This window comes from Lathamus discolor, chromosome 6 (assembly GCF_037157495.1).
Source record: "Lathamus discolor isolate bLatDis1 chromosome 6, bLatDis1.hap1, whole genome shotgun sequence".
In the NCBI taxonomy this organism is placed as follows: Eukaryota; Metazoa; Chordata; class Aves; order Psittaciformes; family Psittacidae; genus Lathamus; species Lathamus discolor.
The window spans coordinates 51,215,193-51,228,736 of NC_088889.1; the positions used below are offsets into that span (position 1 = coordinate 51,215,193).

Consider the following 13,544-nt stretch of genomic DNA (forward strand, 5'->3'; position numbering starts at 1 on the left):
CAGAGGCACGTCTGGCCGCCTTACACAGCACCGGCAACGCCAAGCGCCCCGCAAGCACGGCCGAGCCCGCGGAAACCGCCGCGCTCCGGGCCGCTCTGGTTTGCGGGAGGCGAAAAGCACCGCAACGGGCGCGGCCCGGCGGCCACAGGGAGGCGGCCCCGGGCGAGGCACCGCCCCGCGAGCTCCGGCGGAGCGCCCGCTGCGTGTCCCGGGCTGGGCTGGGCTGGGCGCTCCGCTCCGCCTTCCCTCCGCCGGTCCCGTCCCTCCCTGCCTCCGTGCCTCCCTCGCAGCGCGGCAGGTCGGGGCGTGAGGCGGCGCGGAGCGCTCCGGTCCGGCGGGGCTCACGGCCGAGGGGTGAGGCGGGAGCCCCGAAATGGCGGCCTCCCGGGGAGGGCGGGGGGCCGTTGGTGAGGCAGCGGGTCCCGCCGTGGGGAAGCGGGGTGGGAGAAGCGGCCGGGTGGCGGCAGCCGTTCCGGGCCTGGGAGGGACTGGGGAGGCGAAGCGCTGCCCGTGGGCCCCGTGGATGGCAGCGGCGTCTGGCGCTCTCCTGCCCGCCGCGGCCCGCCTGTACCTGGCCGCGCTCACCAGAGCCCAGCTCTGATGTAGCGCTGCTTTGCTTCCCCATCGGCGCCCGGTGGCATTGTACAACTTTGCAGGGGCTTGGCGTTGGCTTCTTCCGTGTTTCTCTTTTTCTTTAAGAAGTTTGTTAACCTGTTGCGGGAGGGGAGGTGTGTGCTGGTGTCAGGAGCTTTACACAGACCAAGCATTAGGAAAGCTGTTCTGAATGTTGCCTTCGTCTTGTGAAACGGTATTTACCTCCCGCTGCCTTTTGTTTAGTTGAGTCTCGCTGTTGTAAGAGCTGTCATTTATGTTGGGCTCATAGGACTGCTGGAGGCGGAGGAGGGGGTGAACGAGCCCTTGTGTACCGCGCAGACTAGGAGATGTTCCATTGCTTTCATTTTGTGGAAGCTGAGTCAGATAGGAAGCTGGTGGCGATGGGTTATTGTTGCTTGCCATGAGGTCTTTCCCATTCGTGAAGAACGTAAACTACTGTTAATTCGGAAACAGCCTGGCTCTTCCTGAGGGCTTTTGTAATCAACCTGTTGCAGTATCCTGTTGAATTCTAGCAATGACATATCTTTATTTCAGGCTACTCTATAGCATCCCTTAAGTTGTGCTGTTTCACTTCCTTTGTCTCCCTGCAACACTTTCTGGCTTATTCAGAGAGTTCTGATGTCTGCGAGAACAAGGGTTGATTAAAATGGCATCACCCATCAGAGGTAATGTCCAGTGGTGGCCATTTTGTTGAAACAGTTTTGAAATGAGTCCCTTTTGCCAGAATGTTTCATTTGCGATCTGCGAGGCCATTCGTTTCCTAGATTCCTAGGGAAGCTTTTGGTGTGATGGCATATCTACCACCTGGTATTGTGGAGGCTGGAGAGCCTCTAGGCATGTCGCCAGTCAGACAAAGGTCCAACCCAGTCCTCCCGCTACCAAAGATGACTGCCTGTGTTGGAGAGAACAGAACATCTGTCTCTTCAGAACTGCTGCTGAGCTCAACAGAAACTGGAAAAGCTGATCCAAAAAATTTCAGTTTATTTAGATCCTCTGAACAGAGTTTGTGTAGGACAGGCAGTTCCCAATCAGCAAACTGTTGGAAACTGGGCAGTGTTTGGGGCAGCATCACTTACGCTTTACCTGAAGTATCTGCTGGCAGGTCCCTGTCAAAGGTGTAGCGTTGGCTTGCATATTTGGGTATAGGCTTTGTTTTGCTACAGCTGCTCTTAGGTGCCAATATGTTGACTCAAATGTCCTTGCCGGAAAGCTTGGGCTGTGAGTCGGAAGAGTTGGCAGCTTTTAAGCTCCTCCATGTCACTGTTATGAGACCACATCCTTGCTCTGTAGTTTGCGGATGATGTCCGCGTACCTGACCTGGATGTATTTCTGTCCATCTGCTGTATTTCTGCAAAAAAAAAAAAAAAGTTTTATTCCAAACTGCCGCGTATATTGGTTGGCTGTGGCTTATTTAAATAATGGCTTACCTTTCTGTGGAGTCTTTCTGCAGTGGAGGAGAATGACTCCCCCAGTTGCCTGGTAAAAGTCCTGGCAGTCCTTGCTGTATTTTGATTGCAGTAAAGAATAAGAACATGCCTTTTCTGTGTGCTTGAGACGATGTCCGATCTATGACATCTCGTTTTATTTGGGAGCTGAGGTGGTTACATTTTGTGGGAGCTTACCACTCAAGTCTTCTTTCTGCTGTCTCAAGGCAGGTGTAGAGCAGATCACTAAGAGGAACTTCAACAGCCCAGATGGGGCTGTGCCTTTCCTTTTGGATCCAGTATGAAAGTCATCTTCTGAATAAGCAAGGATACCAGCCCAAGAAGAATTTTTCTCAAATGATTTAGCTTCCCAGGCCTCTTGTGCAGTCTTATGCCCGTTTGGGAGTTGGCAGGACTTGGAGGCTTCTCTTCAAGCTCAATAAGGCACACGCAGCTGAAATCTTGGCTCTGCGAACTATGTTTTTCTGTGCAGCCTCTGAAAGTTTGTGTTGATGGGTGGGAGAGATTCTTCAGCAAGGGGGTGGAAGAAATCCGCTTGTATTCCCTTGTCAAGCAAAATTGCTCGGTGGGAGTGGCTGATGGAGTGCTATTTATTCCTGTTAGGAAGTTTCCAGGAGGTGTATTGTGTTATTCCCAGCTAGTAAAAGTTGTAACGCAATGCTAGCTGTTCCAATTGCGCATACAGAGACCAGGCAATGACTCCTTTGCTCTTGAGACAGCCCTGAAGGGGTTGACTGATGAGCTGTGTCTCCTCTAGTTGGGTCATCCCACAGGTAAATTCCCTTGTTGCTTCTACGAAGTTTGGCTTCTACTCTAAGGAATGTGGTGGGCTACTTGTTATGCAGAGGAGAAAATACTTATTTACATAGAATCATAGAATACTTAGGGTTGGAAGGGACCTTAAGATCCTTAAGATCATCTGGTTCCAACCCCCCTGCCATGGGCAGGGACCCCTCGCATTAGACCATGTTGCCAAGGCTCAGTCCAGCCTGGCCTTGAACACTGCCAGGAGTGGAGCATTCACCACTTTGGGCAACCTGTTTCTGTGCCTCACCACCCTCACAGTGTTTGTACATGTAACATCTTTGTCACCATGTATACCTGCATGTGGCAAACTATCCTGCCTGATGTTTCCAGGTGATTTGGTCACTTATCAAGTAATCATGCTGTCTGTCTGCTTTTCTTGTGCCTTCTGTTTAAGGCAGAAGTTTAGAAAGATAAAGGTGGATGGACTGACTCTGAAAAACAAAGGAGCAGCTTTGCTTTTTCATTTCCTAGTCTACTACTGCTATCCTCCGAGGCATTAATAGTCTTGCTCTTGAACCATCCTGAGAAAATGCTCTCCTACTCCCCATCTCTACTCTCTGATTCTGGGCTCAACGCTGGGTTATCTCCAGCTCTCCTTGGGTATGTGAACTGACAGTTGAAGTCATAGAAAGCCTGAGGGAGGGTGCCTCCTGGAAGTTAAAGCTTGTGTCAGTTTCCCTGGCAGTGAGGGACAGACAAAAACCTTCCACATCCTGAAGGTGAAGATCAGGTCTCCTGTCTCACTTGTTCATGCTGCCTTACAGATACTGGACATGATTTTCCTTTTGCCACAGTAAAGCCAAAATGAAATGAATGGTGTCACTGTAAAGTCGCCCCATTTCCCCATTTTTTTTGCATGTGCCTTTTGGCAGAGTGTTCACCTAGGACAGTGACCATCTTCCCAATGTGTAAGATAGGTGCTTTTCTTTGCCACCCCATGCCTGAAGCCAGGGTGTGGAAGAAGAAGTGAGGAATGTCAGAGCTGCAGGATGGAGTTGAGGGGTTTTGTCAGTTCTGCAGAGAGCACTTTGTAATAGCCCTCCCCATGGCATAAACCCCATTCACTGCCAGGCCTTCTTGGCAAGGATCATCACTGTAATAGCAGCACTGCTGATGGGCATCTCTCTTGCCAGTGCTCTGCTCTGTCCTGCCTGCCAGACTCCTCTGCTTGTGATCTCAGCAGCCTGGCACCCTGGGGAATGAATTCAGTGAGTCCTATTAGTCCTGTATCCTGGCTGCTGCACAGTAATAAAACTCTTGACAGAATGATCAGGAGGATAATGACTATTTTGCACTCTGGCCTTGCATGGCAGAGCAAGAGTTTTGGTTTGGGGTCTGGGCCACATTTGGATATGATCAGCATGGTCTGTGCCTCTAAGTTAAGTTCTCTTGCTGGCTGGGTGGCCAGGGCTCTCCAGTCTGAGGTTGGAGAAGTGCTGTACAGCTCCGTAAGTGCATTTCAGGCAGTAGTGCAATAAGCTCAACATGAGCCTCAAAGTGTAGCCAACTCCTTAGAGGGATGCAATCATGAGTAGCTGCCATGACATGCCAGCTGAGGTCTTCATGGAGTTATTGAGATATATGTATTATTTATGTGTGTGGTTTATGCATAGTTTTGATGCCAGCAGTGCTGAGCACTGTTGGAGGCAGGATACTGGTCTAGTGGGATAAGAAAGGACATCAGGAATTCTGTTCTATGGAGGTTAAGTGAGGGTACTTGGCAGCTGTTTAAATTCATTTGAGTGTTGACCCACAGCCACTGTCAACAGGGTACAGCCAAGCAGATGCAGTTTTAATCTTGCACAGTGTGTATTGCCTGAATCCATGTAGGCTGCCGACCAGTCACTTTTTCTGCCTGCTGAGCATGGGTGTAACAGGTGAGTGCATCTGAGTGAGGGAGCATGGAGGATGTTGGATGTGGGAGGGCCTCTTAAGAGAAGTGGAAACGAGGTGTTTGGGAAGTGCAAGCGGGAATGTTGCTCAGACCCACAGATTGTTTGTGGCAGCAGTAATGAGGTTTCATAAGCTAAAACTACCAGAAATGGGTGACATAAAATGTTCAGCACTTACTGTTGTTTCTTATCTATTTCTGGCACCAGATCTGAATGCAAAAGGAACAAAGTTCACTTTTCCAGCGCAGGTTCTCTTTCCTTTTATAGGAAAGAAAACAGAGCAGCAGGGAGCTGTTTTTATATAGAGCAATGGGGAACTCTGGCAGTGGAAAGTTATGTGGCTCTAAGTGCCTGTGCTTCAGTGGAGTTTGTCCCTGTAACTGCAGAGTGGAAGATGCACGCTTGTAAGAAGCTGTGGAGTTGGGCTGAAATCTGCAGCGTGTTTCCCAGACGTCTTTGCCACTGTAAGAGAGGGACAGGTGAGAGGAAGAAACACATTCAGGAGACGCTGTGGGAGTGCCATGCTGTCATTTCTGGCATGACAACCAGTGAGCAGGACTTCTGGAGTGCTGGACAAGGTAGTTTCGGGTCATGGCTTGTGAATGTCAGTATTTCTTCCTAGCTTTGGTAGAATCCAGAAGGGAGGAATTCATATCCCATATCTCCCCCAGCCATTGCCCTGGAAACAAATGTGACTTGCTGTATTTCTCCATGGCTGCACACAGAGCAGGGAGGTGAGGAGGACCAGTGTGTGCAGTCCAGCAGCATACGGCAAGCATAGAAGCTGGATACACAGACGTGTGTGGCAAGCACTGCCCTGGAGCTGCCATCTCTGGAGCAGGAATGGATCTTGTGTTTATGTGTCAAGTGCTGTGCACAAGGAACATGTGTATGGGAAAGTGTTGGTCTTCAAGGTTGTGGGTTTGGCTATTGTAGCATAGAAGGGATGAGTCCAGTCCTGTGTGGAAGTACAACTTGCTGAGTTAAGCTCCCAGCAGGCTGGAAGCTCTGATTAGTTGCAGGTCCCCATCTGCTATATAGACTAGCACTCTTCCATCTTTGTTGGGAGACTTTGCATAGATGAGAGGTCTGCTGGAGGTGAGGTAAGAAATTTTATGTGGTCTCTGATTTACCTTTCCTACTCAGAGGGGTTCTGGAAGAACAAATTTCCAGTTACTGGGAGGACCTCTTTCTGTATTTGGGGAGGAGGAACTGTCAGTCTGGTTTCTGTGCCTTGGAGTCCCAGTTTGCTGGTTTTTCTCTCCTCCCAAGCAGGGAAAGAGTACAAGCATCCTATCAAGCTCCTCTGCTGTAAGTTGGGAATGAAGCTGTGCTCAGCCTCGGGAATGGGCTCTGGAGAGCCTAACAAAAGCCTGCTCTGTCCATTGTGTGCTCTCTGGGGGCTTACCTCTGATGTGTGCACATATGCCACTGCAGTGATGAGTTTTCTGAGTGGCAGGAAGGTAGCCCTGAGTGGTCAGGGCTACCTTCATTTGAGGTCAGTAATAGGAAGATTATTTTCTGTGGCAGAATTACCCTGGTTACTTCCAGCATGAATTTTAGAGTTTTATCTAAATTCTTCAAAGCATGAAGTGACTTCTATTTTCTGGGTTCCTGTATCCCTTGATATACTACAGGGGCCTAATTTTCACAGTGGGCATCCAGTACTGGCTGAAACTCAGGTCAGAGTGAAGGTAGTTACTCAGTTTCTTCTGAATTTTTGCTGTGTTGCTCCTAGATTTTCTCTGAGTGTGTTTTGCTTTTAATGTTTAAGGACTTACTTAAGTGTCTTTAAAAACCTACAACTGAGCCATGCTGTGGACTGCTTTTCTCCTCCTGCTTACTAATGGCATGGGCTGCATTGAGAGATGGATAATAAGTCTGCCCAATGTCGGATGCTTGCCATGTTCCTGCTTCTACAGTCGGGAGGAAAATACTCTGCTGCTTTCTGCTGAGCTCAGAGAAGTACTCTGAATGCTGAGTATGTGCCAGTAACATTTGGAGAGGCTCCTAAGGGCAAAAAGTATGTAGTTTCTCCCATCTCCTGAAGTCTTCTTGAGTATTCCTAGTATTTGAAGGTTAATCCAGGGTGTCCCAGAGTTGTAGAATGGAGTACTTTTAGCTTTGAAAATTTTAACCTTTAAAATAACACGCCATCAGATGAATTGATATGGTCTTGGCTGGCAAATTGACCTGTAAATCAGGTGGAGGGGGGAATTAAGTTTCAAACTCCTTTTAAGCTTTCCTTTAATGAAGCTTCTTCATGTAGGGCTATGGTAACCTGAGGGTGGGTTGGTAAAGAAATCCCCTGCAGGATTTCCCGGCTTCGTTTGAAGTCCAGCTGGTTTGTGCTGGCATCTGTTAGAGGAACCCTTTTCCAGTTACTTGTGCCTGCCAGCTCTAAATGAAGTGGATGATATGCTGAGATAGCCTTGCCAAAGTTTCTGTTCTGATTATAGCCCTGTACCCTTCATGGAGAGCTGCCCTTTGCCTGTGTGTTCCTTTGAAGTCATGGGGAGGAGCCAAGCAAGCCCCACTCCTGGTGCAGGTCTGTGGACAAACCAGCAGAGCGAGGTGTCTCAGAGAAGTGGTTGATGGCTTGGGGCTGGGGGATTTCTTTAGAGCTTGTTGGCGTGTGCTCTGGGGTCAGGGGCTTCTTTTTGTCTGCCTGCCCCCTGCCTTGGAGAAGGGCCAGCAAGTAATTGCCTGGAGGACAGCCCTGGCCTCCTTGTTGTTTATTCACATGCTGGTGCCTCCCTGTCAAGTTTGCAGCCTGGTCTGAAAACAGCTGTGTAAATGGTTTTGGTGAAGTCATTAAAACCTGCTACACAAGAGCGGGGCGGAAGGGGGAGGAATGTTTTATTTTTGGCTGGGGGTTGTTTAATTTTTACTGGAAGAATGGGCCTTTTCAAGGCAGCCTTAATCAGCATGGATTGAGCATTGTCTGCAGCATTGCTCCTATAGCAACAGGAGAGACAGCTCCTATGAACTTGGACTTACAGATCTGGGAAATGAAATGTCATTTAATTTGCCCTTGACTTTGCTTGATATTTGATCTGAGGCTAATAAAGTGTTTTTAGCTCTGGAGAGGAATATAGCTCCTCAAAGCATTCAATGATTGCTCCGAAACACCCTAGGAGACATGGATGTTGGGGGGTATATGAGGACCAATGGTCAGAAGAGACTTCTTGGCCATTCCTGGCTCTGCTGTTAGCAAAGTGGGTAATTCCAGGTGGGAGAGTGTTCCTGCGTGAGGTGGCTGTCCTGGATAGGAAGGGAGGCTCTGGAGGATGATACCAGTATCTCTCTAGCTGCCATGCTGGGGTGAGAGCTGCTGTCACCTCATCCTGTGGCTGCATGATGTTCTCTTTTCTTCAGTGCACTGGGGTGCTGCAGAGTATGTTGCCCTGTTCCTATGGCTGCAGGTGCTGACTCTGACACAGATTTTGTCTGGCGCGGCTAGCACCAGTCCTGAGCTAATCAGCAACATAGCTGAAGTGGTAAGACTGTTACCCTTAGTTTCCACTCTTAAATCCCTTCTCAGTTGCTTTAAAATATAATCTTTGTGAAGTTGAAACAGAGGCAGGCTACCTGAGAGAGATTTGTGGGCTAGCCCTGGGGTCTTTTGCTTTGCTTGTTTACACCACAGAAAGTGTGAACATGAACAGACTACTCAAAGTAAAACAAGTTTTGTATGAAAGCTAAAGCTGGTGACAGCTTATTGGGCATTTCCTGCTTTGTGCTGTCTGCAGTCAAGTGTCTCAGGCACAGCAGGGCAGTGCTAACAAGTAGCTTGAAAACTGCGTTCTACAGCTTTGTGCTCTGCAATGTCTTCCAGAGGACAGAACAGCTTGGCAGATGAAGGATGGATGTTGAGATGTGAGGAGAACAAATCTACCCCTTTTCTCTGCTGGAAGAGTCATTTGGTTTCTCTCTGCTCCTGTTATAACATGCCACCTTGTTTTCTTCCTTTGGATGCTTTGTGGAGGCAAAGGGTCTTTCAGGCAGTGAGATTATAGAACATTGTGTCGTTGGGAGGCTAGAAATGTACCCTGTGGTGACAAACCAGCTGCCTGCCTTCTCTTCCACTACTGCTGCATGTATTTTTTTGACAGTGGGATTTCAAGTCCCATGATTCATTTGTGAGCTTAGAATCATAGAGTCATACAATCATAGAATAGTTAGGGTTGGAAAGGACCTTAAGATCATCTAGTTCCAACCCCCCTGCCATGGGCAGGGACACCTCACACTAAACCATCTCACCCAAGGCTCTGTCCAACCTGGCCTTGAACGCTGCCAGGGATGGAGCATTCACAACTTCCCTGGGCAACCCATTCCAGTGTCTCACCACCCTAACAGGAAAGAATTTCCTCCTTATATCCAATCTAAACTTCCCCTGTTTAAGTTTTAACCCGTTACCCCTTGTCCTGTCACTACAGTCCCTGATGAAGAGTCCCTCCCTAGCATCCCTATAGAGCTTGGTGAGGTGAAGGTGATGGCCTGCCATGCGATGTGCACCTGATGCTGTGGATAGGTAGGAAATCTGCCCACTTTCAGCTTGTCACTTTTTCACTGCAGAGACTTGTAGGGAATGAAACGGAAAGTACCTCTGCAGTGAGACTGCAGCCAAATTTTGAGTGACTGTGCACTAACTACAGCACAGCTTGTGTTCTTAGGTTAGTGTTTGCCCTGAGTAAAAACCCAGCTGTTTGTAGAGAGTGAACAAATGGTTATCATTGCTGCGTTATTTGGAGCGTGCTTTAAATTCATGTAACAGAATTGCCTGAATAGGTTTTGATGGGGCTGGGAGGATTTTTAGTGCTTGTTGGCTTGGTCGTAGTACTGGCGTGGCTGTGGGGCAGGGAGGTTTTGTGAGCACCCCCTGAAAACACTGAGGGCCCAGCAGCTTTGCTGGAAATGAATGTAATGATTAGGAAGGGATCAGGCAGAAAGCTGATTCTGCCCAAAGTTTTTTGTTTAGAAGAGTGGATGAATGCTACTGGTAAGTTCTCCAGGGCAGACAAAGCCCTGTGTAAAAAAAAAAAAAAACCCAACAAACCAACCCCCCACAAAAACACAAATGAAACAAAAATGCTCACAGACCCCACAGGGCCTATGAACAGAGATGAGAAAATAGAATTTAAACTACCAGTGGAAGGCTGCAGTGGAGAGTTTGTCTTGTCTGTGGGCTAACCCTGACCTATCTGAGCAATTGTTCCTCGCCATGGCAAACCCTCATTGCTATGAGCTCTCTGCAAACACACACCAGGCACTGATTTCTTGTGCTTTGAGTGAGAGAAAAAGAGAGTTATTGTTCCTCTCCTTGGTTCAATGACTAGTGAAGTGCCTCCTGTGTATAAATAGTGTAAAGTGCTTTGGGATCCTTCAGGATAAAGGAGGCCTTATGAGATACAAGAGGATGTTGTTTGACACAGCAAGAGTTCCTGTTGGTTGCACAGTGCATGCCCATCTCTGGCCTGCTTTCCACTTCAGATGAAGACTGGGTGCTTGGAGAGGCTGCTTACTTCCCTGTTTATCAGCTTCTGGGAGCAGCAGGCAGGGGCTTTCTGCTCTCTGGATGTGGCTGGGTGTGTATGTTTTGTGTGGACCAGAAAGCCCTATGAAGGGTTTTTGTTTGCTTTGTAGTGGAATAGTGCTGGAGCACAGACACACACAGTCCCAGGCATGTTTGATCACTCTTTCTGTCTCATGCTTTCTTTTTCTGAATGGTTGTGTAATTTGTTTTACACAAAGGTCCCTTTTATCCCCAAGGATCCTGAGGCCAGCCATCACCTTGCCCAGGTTTGACTAACCTCCTCATAACACGCCTAGTTCACAGGTAAATGTCCAGTAAATCCTTGCTGAGTTTGAAATGTACATTCGCTGTTATTTATGCTTCAGTAAGTCCCTCCCCTGGGGAGTAAATAGTCTTGAAAAGCATGAGTGGAAGTGCCAAGTGCTCTTTCCCTGAGAGACAGGTTTTGTCTTGAAGAGCAGGTGGCTCCTGAGGTGTGCTAGGCACACAGTGCTGGATACCTGACTCATCAAAATTAGCAGGAGTTAAGGGTCTTCATGTCTCTTGAGGGGTCTATTCAAAACACAGCAGCTCAAACCAGGGTAGAAGAAAGGAGGAATTTGGCAAGTGTGCTGAGGGGTGACAGCAGGACTGTGACGTTCCTGTGGAGGTGATGCCTAGACCAAGAGAATGTTGAGGCAAGATCCTCCCAAACTCCCAGGCTGGGATCTTGCTTACTCTTAAGTTCTTCAGGGAGGTGCTATCCCAGTTGAGACATAGAGCCAAGTGGGGCCTGCCAAAGATCTCCAAGAGATCTTACTACTTCTTGAATATAGCTGGCTTTCCAGGTTGTCTCCACCTCTCCCAGAACCACTGTGCACATTGCTAGGAGGAGCAGGTGATGTGGCTCTAAAGTGTTGCTTTGTATTTCTCACTTCTCAGCAGCCCCTAAAAGGCTCAGGGTGAGATCCTTTTGTGCTAGGCACTGTACAGTCAAGGAAGATGACTCCATGCCCTCAGGAGCATGTAATCAGTTTAGACAACAGGCAGGAGATAAAGGCAGTTTCCAAACTGTGGTCTGGGGAATCTCATTCAGCAGTGCCAAATGAGTTCAGCTTCCATGTGGAGGTCAGGGAGAAGGGTTTTGGACAAAAATCTGTTCTGTGTGCCTGCCACACACACAACTATAAATGACAGTTCCTGAGAAGGAGCTTCTTTGCCTCACTGGATGCGTGGCTTGTATTTTGCCTTCTCCCCAGCCCTAGAGGCACAAGTACTTCAGAGTTTCCAGCACATTCCAGCATGCTGAGGTAGAAGGCGTTCAGCTTTGCATCCTGGGTGGGTTTTCTCTTCTGGAAGGAGTGTGGGAGCAGCATGAAGCAGATGGAGAAATGGGAGGGCACAGGGGCTGCTCAAGAAGAGTTTCCTGCCAGCCTTGGGGCTGAAGGTGCTTCAGACCTATTGCGTGCTTTGCAGGTGACCACACTGCCTGTGCCTTTCCCAGTTTCTCAGAAAACTCCGTTGTCTGATCTTTAATTAATGATTCCAGGATTGTGTTTAGCCTGTTTCTCAGTGGCTCAGGTGCTGGGATTTCCACTGCTTCTCTCAAGCAATGTTTTTGTGGACTGGAGGCTACATAGTATGTGAATCAACAGGTTTCTAGCTCTTATCTTTTCACAGAGAATGGAAGCAGGGGTAATCCAAGCTGATTATAAATGAAGGTATATCTCCCATACTACGCTCCATAAAGGCCTGCAGGAGCCTCCCTTTGAAAGTAATAGGAAGTTAATGAGTTCATGAATTATGTTAAATTTGATCTGCTAATTAAAAGTAACTTTCTCTTCCTAGTGGCTTGCAAATACCTCATTATCCCTCGCAGGCAAGTCAGGAAGTATTACTGCTTCCATACCCTGCTATGGGCAATAGATAAGAAAGTAAGTTAGTGTCAGGCTGTAGCTCAAAGCATCATTAAATTCTGTATCCAAACAGGTTAGGGAGGAAGAATGCTTTTCTCTTACCCTTTGCATCCTGCTGCCCACAATGCCCATGGAAGCATTGCAGGGAAAAATTGAACCTGCCTGCTGTGGGACGAGGATGGGATGGCTGAGGATGTGGTGGTACAAATGATTGCAAAAAATTAGGGACCTTCTATTGTAGAAAAGCAGGGGACAGAGGGGATGCTAGAGGCCATTTTCCCATACAGCAGCCTTATGCAGCATAGTTGCCTCCACAGAAATGCCTGGATTAAGGTCAGTGATGAATGGTGTCTCAATGATCCATACTTGTCCATCAGTGACATGGACAGGGGGATCAAGTACACCCTCAGGAAGTTTGCAGATGACACCAAGCGAAGTGGTGTGGCTGACATGTCTGTTCCGCTCTGGTGGGACCACACCTGAAGCACTGCATCCAACTATGAAGTCCTCAGTGCAAGAAAGACATGGACCTATTTGAGCAGGTCCAGAGGAGGGCCATGAAAATGATCAGAGAGAGGAAGCACCTCTCTCAGGAGTAATGGCTGAGAGAGTTGGGGTTGTCCAGCCTGGAGAAGAGAAGGCTCCAGAGAGATCTTATTGTGGCCTTTCAATAATTGGAAGGGACTTCTGAGAAAGGTGGGGACAGACATTTTAGCAGGGCCTGTAGTGATAGGAAAAAAGGTAATGGATTTAAACTAAAAGAGGGCAGATTCATACTAGATTTAAGGAAAAAAGTTTTTATAATGAGGGTGATGAAACATGAACAGGTTGCCCAGGGAGGTGGTAGATGCCACATCCCTGGAAACATTCAAGGTCAGGCTAGACAGGACTCTGAGCATCCTGATGAAGATGTCTGTGCTCATTGCAGAGGGTCAGACTGGCTAATTTTCAGAGGCCCCCTCCAACCCAAACCATTCTAAGACTCTTATGATAAATGTAGTAAGGCTATAGAGAAATAACTCCAGTTCCAACTCACTGTGGCTTTTTGCTTATCTGAGGGAGGTACAGTGCGTTTACACTGGGAAGTTGAAGCTTGCTCTAGTGGGGCTGGCAGTGGCAGGTGAATTCAGGGAAGCTGTTTTCCAGCAGTGCCTGCCATGGTGCTTAACACCTGTGTCTTGATTATACTTGAGCAGGGATAGAGCCTGAAGAAAATGATGACTTCCTAGTGTGCTTTTTCTTTGCAGGCGCTCTGTTTACAGAATGCAGCAGTGAATATAAACCTGTTCTGATAGCTTCCTACCATCAGAATGTCTTCGTGCTCCCAGTGCCACAGTTTGGCTCTTCTCCCTAC

General features: G+C 48.2%; 1 protein-coding gene across 1 annotated transcript in view; it reads left to right on the forward strand.

The window, feature by feature from the left end:
- The first annotated feature begins 222 nt into the window (after positions 1–222).
- Positions 223–13,544, forward strand: part of CD151 (CD151 molecule (Raph blood group)) — a 31,011-nt gene continuing 17,689 nt past the window's right edge. The window contains exon 1 of the mRNA XM_065682674.1: positions 223–354. The gene's annotated coding sequence lies outside the window, so the exon portion shown is untranslated. The remainder of the gene's footprint in view (positions 355–13,544) is intronic.